This window comes from Parasteatoda tepidariorum, chromosome 6 (genome assembly GCF_043381705.1).
Source record: "Parasteatoda tepidariorum isolate YZ-2023 chromosome 6, CAS_Ptep_4.0, whole genome shotgun sequence".
NCBI classification, from domain to species: Eukaryota; Metazoa; Arthropoda; class Arachnida; order Araneae; family Theridiidae; genus Parasteatoda; species Parasteatoda tepidariorum.
In genome coordinates this window covers 69869956-69884020 of record NC_092209.1, presented here as the reverse complement: position 1 = coordinate 69884020, position 14065 = coordinate 69869956, and the positions used below count along the sequence as shown (strand labels likewise).

Genomic DNA, 14065 nt, shown 5'->3' with positions numbered 1-14065 from the left:
AAGTTAACTGATACAGCGCAATTGAGCGATCAGCGGAGTGGAGTGGCAGAGCCCACCGCGGTGCAGCGTTTCGCGAAAAAAGCTATAACTTTTTATGGAATTGCGATCCATTTTTTTTTGAAAAGCCATTTTGTTCAGAATAAAATTTACTTTGAAATGGGTTTTGTTTGAACTTTGTACGACATTAACAACATTTTTGTTTTTCATTTTACAACTTAATTTTGCAATAAAAATTAAATTTTTTAAACATTTGTTTTATTATAATTATTTTATCAAAAACTTCAATTATTTCAGCGTAAAATGAGATACATTTTTTTAAAATCCATTCATTCTATCCTTAGATATTTATTTTTTAATTAAAAAGAGCTTTAAAATTTAATTGTTAATATCTTGTAAAATAAATTAAATGGAAAAAAATCGTTTTGGGCTATTGTTTTGTATAATATATACTTCTCAAAAAACAACAAAAAATGTAAAAATTATTATATCGAATTTTGGGTGTTACCGCTATTAAAATTTTGACTCGCATACTAATTTTATCTACCGTCAAGGTCAATTCATACTGTAAATCTGTTTCACTGTAAATCATTTCCCATTGCAGGAAAATCTTCTGCTGAAAATTATGTTGAAACGTATACTTAAGTATACGTTTCAGTTATGTTTTTAAAGTTAATTAACTTTAAAAACATATCTTTAAACTGTTTAAAAACTTAAACTATAAACAGTATGCCAAATAAGAAATGAGGAATATGAAAAATTTAGGATCCAATAATCGGAATTTTACGTATGTTCAACATATAGACAACATATCCTCAACAAATATAGTTGAATGTTCTTCGAAGTTCTTTCGGCAAATAAAATAAGTCATATTTTGAGTGTCGAAAACCCAAAGAAAACCTTTAGTTTTTATTTACAGATACTAAGTTGCAGTAAAGTTGTGTCTGACCTTAAAAACAAAATAAATAAATTCTATTTCAGCAATTCATTTATAAAAATATCGTTAATAATAAAGGGTTTTTCCAAAGCAGAACAGAACTACAAAAAACCTGGGTTATTTTTTTATAAATAAAAAAAACCCAATCCACTGTTTTTTTCACGGTTTTATAAGCTTTTGTTCCATTTTTTTATAGTCTTAAAGTAAGTCTTGCTGTATTAATATCATTAATTTAATTGTGATGATTTAGCTAGATTTTAAAAGCATCGTTTGAAAACGATTGTAACAAGTGTCACAAGTTAGGAAAAATCATACATTTTTATAAATGAATTATTTTCTCATTTCATTACATTTTGATTCGATACATTGTAACTTGTTATAACAGTTTTAATTCTATCGCCAATTAGTATCATATATTTTTGTGATACACATACCTTAGCATATTACTGCATTTTATTATTTTCACTCAAATATTATTGGCAGTTTCTAATTATGAGTGTTTTCAAAAAGATTGATTAAAAATTTTAAGGCATAGTAGTATATAGAAGCAATGGAAGTATAAATACATCACTGTATAGAGTTTTATTCCATTATAAACTTAATATCTAGAACTAATTTATTAACAATAAAATGCAATTTTGATAAAACCTAGGTTTTTTTCCAGGTGTTCAACCGGGTTATTTTGGGTTGGGGAAAATTATAGCAATCCTAACCAAAATCAATATCGCTTTTTGAGTAAGAAATTTTAAACTTAATTTTTGGGCAGATTAGGGATTTTCCTAGCTAATGGTTCATTAAGACTATTTTTTTTTTCAAAAGCCAAGCACAATCGGAAGTATTATAAAAAAAGTAACAGAAGTTATATATTCAAGAAGTTATGCCCTAGAACAGGGATGGCGAACCCATGGCACGCGTGCCATTTATGGCACGCGACACAATATTTTGGGCACGCCACCGATCACAATTGTTATTGCACTATGAATTGTTATTACACAAGTGTCACACACTATGAAGCATATGTAACAATTAAATTAAAATTCACAAAATAATAAACAATTATTAATAAAAAAATTTACAATTAATACTAAAAGAACAATTAATAACCATAAAAAACAAGCTAACAATAAATAACTAGCAAAAAAATCAACAGTCCTGCTTAAACTAATATCTTACAACCTAATATAAGTTATTTGTCATTTAATCTGCAATAACAGAAGTCCCACTGATGCTACTTCAAGTTGAATTACGCGTATAACTGAGACATAGCAAAGTGTATTTTCTTTTCAATTTAAATAAAGAGTTTTGAGTTGATAGTATTTAGTATTATTATTTTCCCAATAATCATGAAGTCAAAATTATTTGACGGCACGTCTGTGATTTCATTAAACAATTTTTTAGAAAAAATGGCACGTTGGTGTATAAAGGTTCGCCACCCCTGCCCAAGAACATAATGGAAGCAAAATATAATAAAAATAAGTTAAAATTTTTTAAATTGGAACAAGGTTGATCAACAAATTTTAAATTTGGAACAAAGTTGATAAACAATGTGATCTCTGCTATAAATCGTGTGGTAAACATTAAGTTTACTTTTACGATTTTATATGCATATGTTTTTGAAATATAAGTGTTTTGAATAAATAAGAGCTTAGTTTTAAATTTCAGAATTAATAAGAAATTATTTTATTAACAGTGCATAAGTAAATTATTTTTAAAATCTATTTAAAATTAAATAAAATTTAGCTTTGGGATTAAGGAATTTTTAGTTTTCTGAAAGTTAGATGAAGCTTATGTACAATAAGTTTTTATATAAAACAAAATATTATTTGATAACACAAATATTTAAAAACAATTTAATAAATATCTCTTTTGAGAAATGTGATTTATTCTCTGCTCTTATTTTTTTTTATAATGTTCAATGTGGTATTAATATTGAAAAAAATAAAATAATGTAAGCAGGCAGTTTTTTTTTCTCAATTGGCTCATGTAACCCCCCCCCCCCGAGACATTTTCAGTAACTTTGACCACATTAGCAAACTCAGCATCACCTTTAAAAAATGAACAAGTAATCGATCACTTTTAAGTTCAGTTTTCTTCTTCGATTTTTCGTCATAATTTTTGCATAGATTTACGTTTATATACACCTTTTTTTTATAATAGGTAAATACTTCGAATTCTCTTCAATGTCATCAAACAGAATTATACTAAATAATTTTACAACTCACTGTCTGAAATAATTATATAAGTTAATCTAATGAATTACAAATAAAATTGATGCATCGTAAATAACGATAAATATCAAACTCTAAAACCTCTCCTCCCTCAAAATTTTTAGGGGGGGGGGGTATTAATAAATTTTTAATGATTTTAAATTTTGAAATTATTTTTTAAATAAATACCTTTTTAAAAAAAGTACACCTCTATATATATTCATTTTCTCAAAATTTTCAGTTTTAATTATAGAAAAAAGCTTTCAAGTTGTTTATTAATTTATAATTTATTTTAGTTTATGCTGTTTTTGAAAAAAAAAAATTTCTGCACAAAGATTGTCTATTAGCGTGTCTTTAATTGTTTTTATAAACTACTAATTTTTCTCTTATTTTTAAAACGAGAGAAAATTATTTTTAGAAATATACACGAAAAATAGTATAAGGGGGTAATTTAAAAACTGTTGAGGATCAAATTCAGTTATAACATAATACTACACATTTTGATAAATTTTTACGATGGCAAATGAGTGCCTATTTCAAAACTCTAAGTGCTCTTTTCTGAGGGACAGCGCCCGGCCCTCTTTTATTCCTAGGGAGAACTCGGAAGATGGGATGGGCTATTTTTAATAATAACGAATCAAAATTAACAAAACCTTTCTTTTCCCCTCTTTAAAGACAAACTTAATTACAAGACATAATTTATAAAATATAATTTTTATACTATTTACAATATAAATACTGTAAATCTACTAATTAAATAAGGTTAAATTAACCGTTATTTAGTTAAATATCAATAGTACAAAATAAAATGCATATTTTATTAGGATGATACTTATCCTAAAATTTCAAACATCTAAGATGCCTACCACCAAAAAGAAATAAAATAATATTTCGTTACAATGAATGTTTGACTTCTCGCATAAAATGTTCTGAAAATGAATTTAACTTATCTTGAAACCAAACACAGCAAATAAAAGTTAGTGAACTTCTTAAATTACATTGAAACTCGATACTGCCTTCTTTTACGCAATGTTCAATTTTAAAATAAAATATATAAATGCTTTACTAAATCTTTAAACAGCTAAAAGCTTACCTCTTTTTTCTGATTCCGTAATTGATACAATATTTTATAGAAATTGATAGCGCTATCATTATTATTTCAATTAGAAACAACTTTTATTTTCTTTATTAGAAAAAACACTGTACACCTTTTAAATGGCACGCATTTCGACCTAAAATTATTTATTTACAATCTATCATAACATGTAAACATTTTGTTTAGCCGTATTAGCAGGTTTCCTGTGATTTGGGGGAGGTAATCTTCAACTTTCGTTAACCTGTTGAATTAATCTAAATGTAATGAAAGCCATATCTGAAAGATAAAAAAGAAAGTGTATGAACAGTCTTTTATTATTCTTACTATTCGACGCCGCAATTCCAAAAGATAAGAATTAAATAGAAAAAAAATCGGCCTTTGTAAAAGAGCTTCAGAAATACCATTTATATTTTTTTTTCCGAAAGGAAATTCGATTTCATTTTCTTTGTTTTCTTATTTTTGCAAGCTGTAAACATGTTTTTAAATTGATTGTTAATTTGAAAATCTGATATCAAGGCGTCGTTTTGATGGAGGTAGGAAGAATAAATAATATTTCAACTTGTTGCTACATTTTTTTGTAATTAACTTCCGGAGAGCAACATTCCGCATTAGGCATTTAGTTGCTGAAATTTCATTTACATTTGGTGTCCAAACATTTTGAGAAAGATCCATTCTTGTAAAATTGTGAAAAAATTACTCGTAATTTGTGAAGATAAAATAAACGTTAAGTCTTTCAATCAGGGTCCTGCTTTTGCGAATTTGTGCAAATAGGGTACGTTATTGCAAAAAAACTTTTTCAAGGCGTTTTTAAATAATAAAAACATACAAGATTATGCTCAATACCGTAAAATTATAATTAAAAAAATTAAATTTTCAAACAGCAATTGCAGCTACTAAATTAGCGATGCACCATATAAATATTTGGTATTTAGCCCATACTGCTGAAAGCAGATTATTCATTTCGGAGGAATAAAGGAAGAAGCGTCTGCCTAAGACAAAATTTAGTTCGTTTACATCTGTCTTTCTTTCCCCCTGGGAAGGGTTTATTCGATTAACAAAACAATAATGAAGATAAAAAAATTTGTGAAGGGTCCGATTAAAAGATAAATTATTTCGTGAAGGGTCCGGTTTTAAGTTAAAATATTTTGTGAAAGGGTCCGTTAACGGACCCAAATTTCCTCTGAACAGACCCCTGATTTGTTTGTTTAAAAAGTAATTTTGTGTTTCCTAACAGAGGACTTAATTATAATTTTTTACAACCATCTCCACATTTAAGTTGCATAATCATTATATATTGTACATTTGATAGTTCATATAGCAAGACTTGCTTGTAAGCTTGCTATTTCGTTGGTGCCCTTTCAAATACAGAAAGTGAAAAGCAAAATATTTGGCATATTTTACGTTTTTACTATCGAAAAGGTAAAAATGCTGTTCAAGCAAGAAAGAAATTATCCGATGCATATGGAGAAAACGTATTGGCAATACGTCAGTATTAAACATTGATTGTAAAATTTCGATTAAGATACACCACGCAAGTTTAAGCTAATAAAGACTTAATAAAGTCATTATTGAAGGAATAAGAACTGTTGTGATTGCTGAAACATTAAATTTATCGATTAATTTAATTTAACATTAAATTAAATTTATCATGACAGTTTGAAAAGCCGAAGATTTTATCCATAAGCTCAACATATGGGTTTCTCATGATCTTACGGAATGTCTGCGATTTGCTTTCCAAACGTCGAGTAAATAATTCATTTTTGCAACGCATCATCACTAGGGAAGAGAAATGAGTTGTCTACAACGATGCTCTGTTCTCTACAAATTTTTTTAGACGGTAAAACATTTACTTTAAAGAAGCAGGTCAAAATCACCTTGGTCAGTTTTTTTGCCAACAAAAAGCAAAACTTTAAGCACGTTTAATCATGCTACATCCTGAAAAATTGCACAAGGTATTGGACCAGAATGGACAATATATGATTCAATATAATATTTACTCACTTAACACTTAAAGAAAGTTGCTTTTCATTTTCATAAAAAAAAATACTTTACGAACAACCAGGGGCCGATCAAGACAAATTCAGGCCCATGGCCCACAATATTTTCCGGGCCCCTAACAAAATAATTTGCAATTAAATTTCTGAAGAGTAGTCCTAACAATAAAAGGAATATCTACTGAGCTGCATGATTCAAAAGAAACATTTTAAAAAATTTTGAAAGCAGACAATTGAAAATTATTTTTCTAAGATAAAAGTTTACGCATCTAAATATTAAAGCAAAATATAAAACAAAAAAACAATGTTGAATGAAAATAAAAATTGTTTGGTGACCACAGACCACAAACAATTGAAATCAGTGATTTTTGCTATAAGTCAGTGATTAGCTGAATTATTTTAAAGGTTGTAAGCCTTCCATCTAAAGCTTTACATATTTGTTAAGAATAAGCTTTGTTGACACTAATCATTTATAAGAGACCTTGCAAATGTGCATTCTCGTTGCATTTGCTTAAGCCGTTGGAGTAAAAATTGCACCAATTAAAATTCAGCTGTACTTTCGGATTTGATAAGTGCAATGTTTACACGAGTTTGGTTTATCACAATATAAAGAAAATTAGAAATAAAAAAATTCCTTTCTTGAAAAAAACTGTTTCTTTCAGTATTTAAAAAAAGTAATATTGTGGACTTTTCACTAATTATTGAGGCCCCCCAGAAAGTGTGGGCCCTAGGGCCGTGCCTATTGGGCCTAGGCGCTAATAAGGCACTGCGAACAACCCAATATAAAGAACAACAGCAAAAAATCAAAACAATAAATATTATCAAGATCTAACAAACAATTTTCACCGCCGACTCCCAAGTAACAGACAAGACTTTCAGCATCCATAAGGACTGACGACTGTTAGGCTCGATTACAGCATAGTGACAGCACTACAGCACCGAAAAGTATTCGATTTGATTTTCTTTGTTTCGGATCTATTTGACTAACGGACACTTCACAAAATATTTATCGTAAATAAGGACTTATCACAAAATATTTTAATTTAAAAACAGATTCTTCAAAACATTTTTTATTCTGAAATTGAACAACTCAAAATCTTCTAAATAAATACTGAATCAATGATGATTTTAATTCATTATTTTTAATCTATAAGTCCGCCGACCAGATTGTACAGTGGTCAAGGGAGCTGACCTCATGTCAAAAAGGTCCCAAGTTCAAACCCCAGTAAGAAGCATGGATGCTCTTTCATTGGCCCACCTAATATAGTGCCCCTTAAAAAGTTAAAGGGGCTTTCAAAAAAATTGTCTGGAAGTACCACAGTAAATAAAAGAACGATTCAAATACGATTTTGACCAGCCAGTCCATAATGAAGCGTCTAGCTGTGTAATATTTTATTTTATAAACGGCGTTGAACAGCCGCCCCAATTTTGAGAATACGAATAACTAAGTTCAACTCTGCCCCTTAACTTTAAGCCCAATCCCACAGACAAGGCTACTCTTGGATCAAGTATTGGGAGAAATTTGCCTTCTCCCAATACTTGACTTTTGGAATACTCGACTTTTTGATGGAACTAACCCGCATTTACGTTATAGGGAGAGGAAAAGCACGAAAACTTCTCACAGTTGGCCTGACTGAAAGAATTGTTTTAAGAAGAATTCATTATCATACCCTGATTAACTTATTCAACTTTTACCAAATATAGTTAAAGCAATGGTATACGTGGTTGTTTTACGTTAATAGCTGCATAAATTTAACAGTTATTAAATTAACTCTTATAGGTATCTTTACAAAACATTTCATTCTTATAAGTTGAGAATCTGACAAAATAAATTCAGTGGCATTAGTTAAAAATCAGTGACATATGCAAAGATATACTTTTAATAGCAAGAGAAAGTAAAGAAAAAAAATTTTTAATTTCGACAGAGTAGTAATGAATTATTTCAAAAGTTAGTGAATGAATTAATAGTTATAAAAATAAATTCCAAATTAATTTTCAGCAAAAATAAATTGAATAAATAAATTAATTAATTAAAAGGTTATCCCCCTGTTAAACTATTTCAACTTTGGTAACCATAAATTATTTATCAAATAAAATTTTAAGGCAATGCAAATAAAAATCATGTAAAACTTGAAAAAGAATGCATTTAATTCTAACTTTGAATTTTTTTACAACAAATTAAAACCTTGCGAAGGAATACATTAACCGTATTGAATATCTTGAATTATCAGACTGGTTAAGGATCCAGCTTTGTTTTTATGAAATTCTGAAAAATCTACTTACAAGAATTTGTTAAAATAGTTTATGGGTATTCATGAAAAATCTCTTCAGATTTTTTGGATCTTAAATTAGTGTAGATTGGATTAATTCTCTCAGCGTCCATTTGTAATAAAATCCTTATTTTTCTCCGCGTCCATTTGAATAAAATTAGTGAAAAAATCTTCTATAATAGATCTTTTATAACTATTGATTAATGACATCATTGACTGTGTTTTTGAAAAGAAGAATACGGTTAAGGGTCTATTTTTCTGTGAAAAGTCCGGTTTAATGGTACAAAATTTAATAAAGTCTCCGTTAAAGGACTCAAATTTCACCTTTAAGAAACCAATAAAATCGAATTGGTAGAAAATAAATTTACGGCCTTAGATAAATTCTGTAATACTTTTTCAAAAAAAAAATTACAAATATCTTGAGCGCATGAATATTTAAAGTATATAATTAAAGTCTACATAAATATCACGTGCGTCCCCCTTAACTAGATATTGTTTCTCAATTCAATGTCTCAAATCGCATATTCCTTGAATCCCCACGATTGATATGCTATCATATTAATTTATTTACAATAAATTCGTTTAACTAAGCCTTGCGATAATTAAGAAAAACAATAAATATACAGTAATAGGGATAACAACATTGAATACGAATAATATCGTAATACTTGTTGACAATGACAAACATTAATTACAATAATATCACGAATAATTTCCATAACAATTACTATCGAATACGGTATCATCATGAGTATTGATAAATTTTTTCCATACGAAAATGAATTGATGAACTAAAATAATGTATATTAATTTAATTAAAAAAATATAGAGATAATGTGTGAAATACTTATATTTCCTGGCAATATATCGCAATTTAAAACTCCGATATCACCTAACACTAAGTAATAGATTTCGGCTCACATTTCTGAGATATCTCATAACTATTTTAAATGGTTCGAGTACTGCAACGTAGAAATTATCGTGCTTCATTCATTCTGTTTATTAAAGCTCAAATTAATAAATAACAAAAACTAAACGACATTTAAATTAAAATAAGAACTATGATTCAATTTCGTTCAATTAAAAAAAAAGCTTATGACATGCTTACAAAACATGGATACATTAACAGCACAATACTTGCGCTACGATACTTACTACGAGAATTAGCTTTCGGTTGTGCTGTTTCCCAGTACACTGGACTGAATAGAAACGCATTGAAGAAATTTTCAATTATTAATCCTAAAGTTTTTGATTAGGATTGTTTTTTAATTTCTTCGATTGTTAGATATAAAAATAATTACTATTTGCAAAAAAAATTATCTATTTTTGAGAAAACATTTAAAATCCTTTTAAGGGTCAACAAAATTTGACCAAAAACCAATTGTCGACCGAATTTCTTCAGATTACATCACAGATTTATTTTTTGATAACATATTACAATAATGATATATGCTTTGGCCGACTATTTTCTATAAGACATGTACTGATAATTTCAATATAGATTGTATCACATAATAGTAACATAGATAGTGGATAACGGTGATGTAACTACCAATGAAAACTGCAATGATGTCCAGGGGTCTGTTTAGAAGAAATTTGGGTCCGTTAACGCTTAACGGACCCTTCACAAAATATCTTTTCATAAAAACGGCCCCGGCACAAAATATTTTAACTTAAAAACCGACCCTTCACAAAATGATTTTTCTTTTAATCGGACCCTTCACAAATTTATTTATCTTCATTATTGTTTTGTTAATTGAATAAACCCTTCCCAGGGCAGAAAACAAGAAAGATGGATGTAAACGAATTAAGTTTTGTCTTCGGCAGACGATTCTTCCATTACTCATCCGAAATGAATATTCCGCGTTCAGCAGTATAGGCTAAATACCAAATATTTGTACGTTGCATCTCTAATTTAGAAGCAGCAATTGCTGTTTATTTTTGAAACTTTAATTTTTTTTATTATAATTTTTGAGTGCTGAGCATAATCTTGTATCTCTTTACAATTTTAAAAACTCCTTGAAAAAGTTTTTAGCAATAACCGGACCCTATTTGCACTAATTCATAAAAGCAGGACCCTGGTTGAAAGAATGTGAGAAATTTTTTCACAATTTCACAAAAACCGGACCTTTCACAAAATGTCTGAACAGACCCCTAAAGACATGTACTGATAATTTCAACGTAGATTGTATCGCATAATAGCAACATAGATAGTGGATAACGGTGATGTAACTACCAATGAAAACTGCAATTATGATTGTTTATTTCAGAAATAAGTCGGAAAATAATACTCCATCCACAATAGAGCTTATGATAGCATTTGATAAAAAGGAACAGAGCGATAATCTCGGGACTCATTTGCCTAAAAGATTTCGGGCCCAAACTAAGCTAATAAACGAAAGTGCATTTGATGGTTCATTTAATAAAAGAAAAAATAAAACAGGTAATAAAAAATTAAAAAATCAATGATACATCTACAGTTGAAACATAACATAAATGACATAAAATATAACTGATACATGAGGAAATGTATCAATTTCATACATCAAACACTAAGACATAAATAATACTTAAATAAAACTAAGCAATCTATATATCAATGAAAATAAATGACTGTCTGTGGTTGTTTGTCCTTTAAAAACTCCTAAACCATCTAACCGGAAGCGATGAAATTTGGCACATAGATAGATCGAAGCACGAGGAAGGTCACTGTGATATATTTGGTGATTATTAATTAATGGTGTTAAATCTATAAACAGTTTTCCCAATTATACTACTATGATAAGAAATATTTCTGTTTCCAATAAAAATTCGTGTAAAAGCATACATGGCAATAATAAATTCTCTTTGAAAAAACTAACAATGCGCATTGTTAAACTGGTATTCTAGAATGTACATGAAAAAATATCTAGAAAAAAATCTTCATTTGTCAGATAATTATGTTTAAAATCTTCTAACCATTCGACCTCCTTCTCTCATATCGAAATATCAGAGAGCGTCTAGGCTAACATACATTAGCATACCCTTAGGTACCTTCGTATCAAATTTGGTGTTTTGATTCTCAATATCATATCACTAACTAATAGCACTTACCAATAAAACAGCCATTTCTACCAGGCAAAAATTTAATCCTCACTATAAAAATTTCCGCCTAATCCTTGATAACTCAGTATCAAATAAACTACGAAACCCCATGCCGCAATCAAGAAAGACTTAATTTAAAAAAATACGAAATATTTAACTCTTTGTTTTAAAAGAACTAAACTAACAATTACTATAAATTTAATTTAAATACTGTTAAGGCATCGATTAATAGTTATTTAGAAAATATTTTTTATGTTACCGTTTGCTTGCATATTATAAGTTGATTAAAGCATGAGAAAAATTTAAACTACTTAAATCAATATTTATATTTCAAATTATACTAATATCGAAACCAAAATTTACAACCAACTTGAACTCCAACTTTAAATAAAGTGCTTTTAGAGATATTATTTACAATAACACTTACTATTATTTTCTAAAATACGATTGCCCCCAAAATAAGCGCCTTTATTAGAATGCTTTTTTATATTTAGATACAAAGAAGTGCTTAAGTGAATATTATATACAATAACAGAGCTGTTATTTATAAATTAACAACTAAATAATTTTTTCTTAAGCAAACAAAATTGTCTTGTAAATAAGCACCTTGTTTTGAACGCTCGATACATATTGACTTTATACAAAATGGTTAAGAAAGAATAATTTAGTATTTCTTTTTTTAACTTTGTTATTTTTCTCTTAAGGTGAATAAGTCATTATTGCTAATTCAATAACTTGAACGCGTCGGAAATTCAAAACAAATGCAAGTAAACTTCATTTAAAATTAATATAAAATGCAAATAAATATAAAAATAATTTATTCAAGTTTCATAATTAACATATTGTACCAAATAAAAAGTTAACTTTATTAATTCGTAAAATTTATATAAACTATTAACTAATTCCATGAACCAAATTGAATATTAAATAATACATGGGATTAAGCAAATTAACTATCAACAAATCCATGGTATAAACCGAACTGTAAAAATAATACACGAAATTAAACAAAATTAAAAATATTCATGGAATTAGCCAAATTAACTCAGTTAACTAATGGAATATTGCGTAAAAAATTTTTTTTGAATAATTTTTAATAACTAAAAATTAATAAGTTATAATGTACTACTTACTCAGTGAACTCCATTTCCTCAAGATGGCGTGAAAGTAGCCGAAATATTTCGACCATATTGAAATCGAAAGCAGGTATCCATAATTTGCGCATATTAGTTAAAATTTCGAACATTTATTCATAACAACTAGCTTGACTCTTCAACAATTATATTTTTAAAATTAAGAATAATCAACCTCATAGCAACTCATTCGAAAAATGACTATTAATCTGAAAGATAACTTATCCTTTCTTTTCTGTTTTAGTCCAAATTGATATCTTGAATTTTGTCTCTACTGGTGTCTCAAAAAACGTCAAACGATTTTTTTTTCACTTTTTCATCCTAGATGCTCGAAACCAATTGGCAGCTGCGTTCTTTTGAAGAAAAAAAAATTATTCCAAAGAAAATAGTTTTGGCGACACGAAAGTAGAGTCCTTAAATGTCGCCAAATGTCTATTGTTGAGAGTAGGGACTGATAAAATGGTGTACAAGTTCTCTATTGTCATTTCTTCGATTAGAAAAATGAGTTAATTATTAAAAGTAATAAGCAGAGAAATACTAAAATTTGTTTTAAAAAAAAGTTTTAAATTTGAAGACTATTCATTAAATAAAATAATATACCTTATAAATATCAACAAAAAAAATTATTTTTTATTTAAGTTTTGCATTTCATTAAATTTAAAGGTGTAGCGTTGATTATCCAGACCTTTTTCTAATCTTGATTTAATTCTTTTTTTCTTTAATAACAGTGTTTACGAATTTCAAGTAATTTACTCATTAGTTTTTAATAATTTTCTAATAGTTCTTTAAATGTTGTAACTGCTAGTATGAACTAGGAAAAAAATTGCACATGACTCCAAGACTTATTTAACTTTATTAACTTATTAGCTTTTGACAAAAAAAAAATATATCTAATCTTTTTTATTTTTTTATTAAAAAGTAATCAGAAATTTTTGAAACAATAATTGCGTGAAACTTATGTAATTTTAAATGTCATCAAACTGATGTAAAACATTCTTTAATTTCTGTGATATAGTTATGTCTTTGACATTATTAACCGACCTGTCTCAAATTCTGGTATTTAATAACCGTATTGTTAAACATGATACAAAAATCATCATAGATTTTAATTAAATATTTAAAAAAAATATTAAGCAAAATAATAAGAAATATTTATCAAAAATAATTTTATTTTCGCCATGAAAATATATTGAATAAGTCCTTTTATTATTGTGTGGAAAATATTTTGATTAGCGCAATAGATTTGAAACATAATGAAATTCATTCCAAAAGCAAAAATAATAATAAAATCAAATTGGCTGACCTATTTGGCTCACATTTTCTAGATTTTGGCTCCCCTCATTCTAA

General features: G+C 27.9%; 1 protein-coding gene across 3 annotated transcripts in view; it reads right to left on the bottom strand.

Annotated features, from left to right (window-relative positions):
- Positions 1-14065, bottom strand: part of LOC107455406 (DAN domain family member 5) — a 35855-nt gene extending 21790 nt beyond the window's left edge. The window contains exon 1 of one of the 3 annotated variants that reach the window (XM_071182496.1): positions 14022-14065. The gene's annotated coding sequence lies outside the window, so the exon portion shown is untranslated. Of the gene's footprint in view, positions 1-4234; positions 4509-12718; positions 13078-14021 lie in introns of those variants that run through there. The other 2 variants (XM_016072963.3, XM_016072971.3) reach the window with 2 other exon arrangements.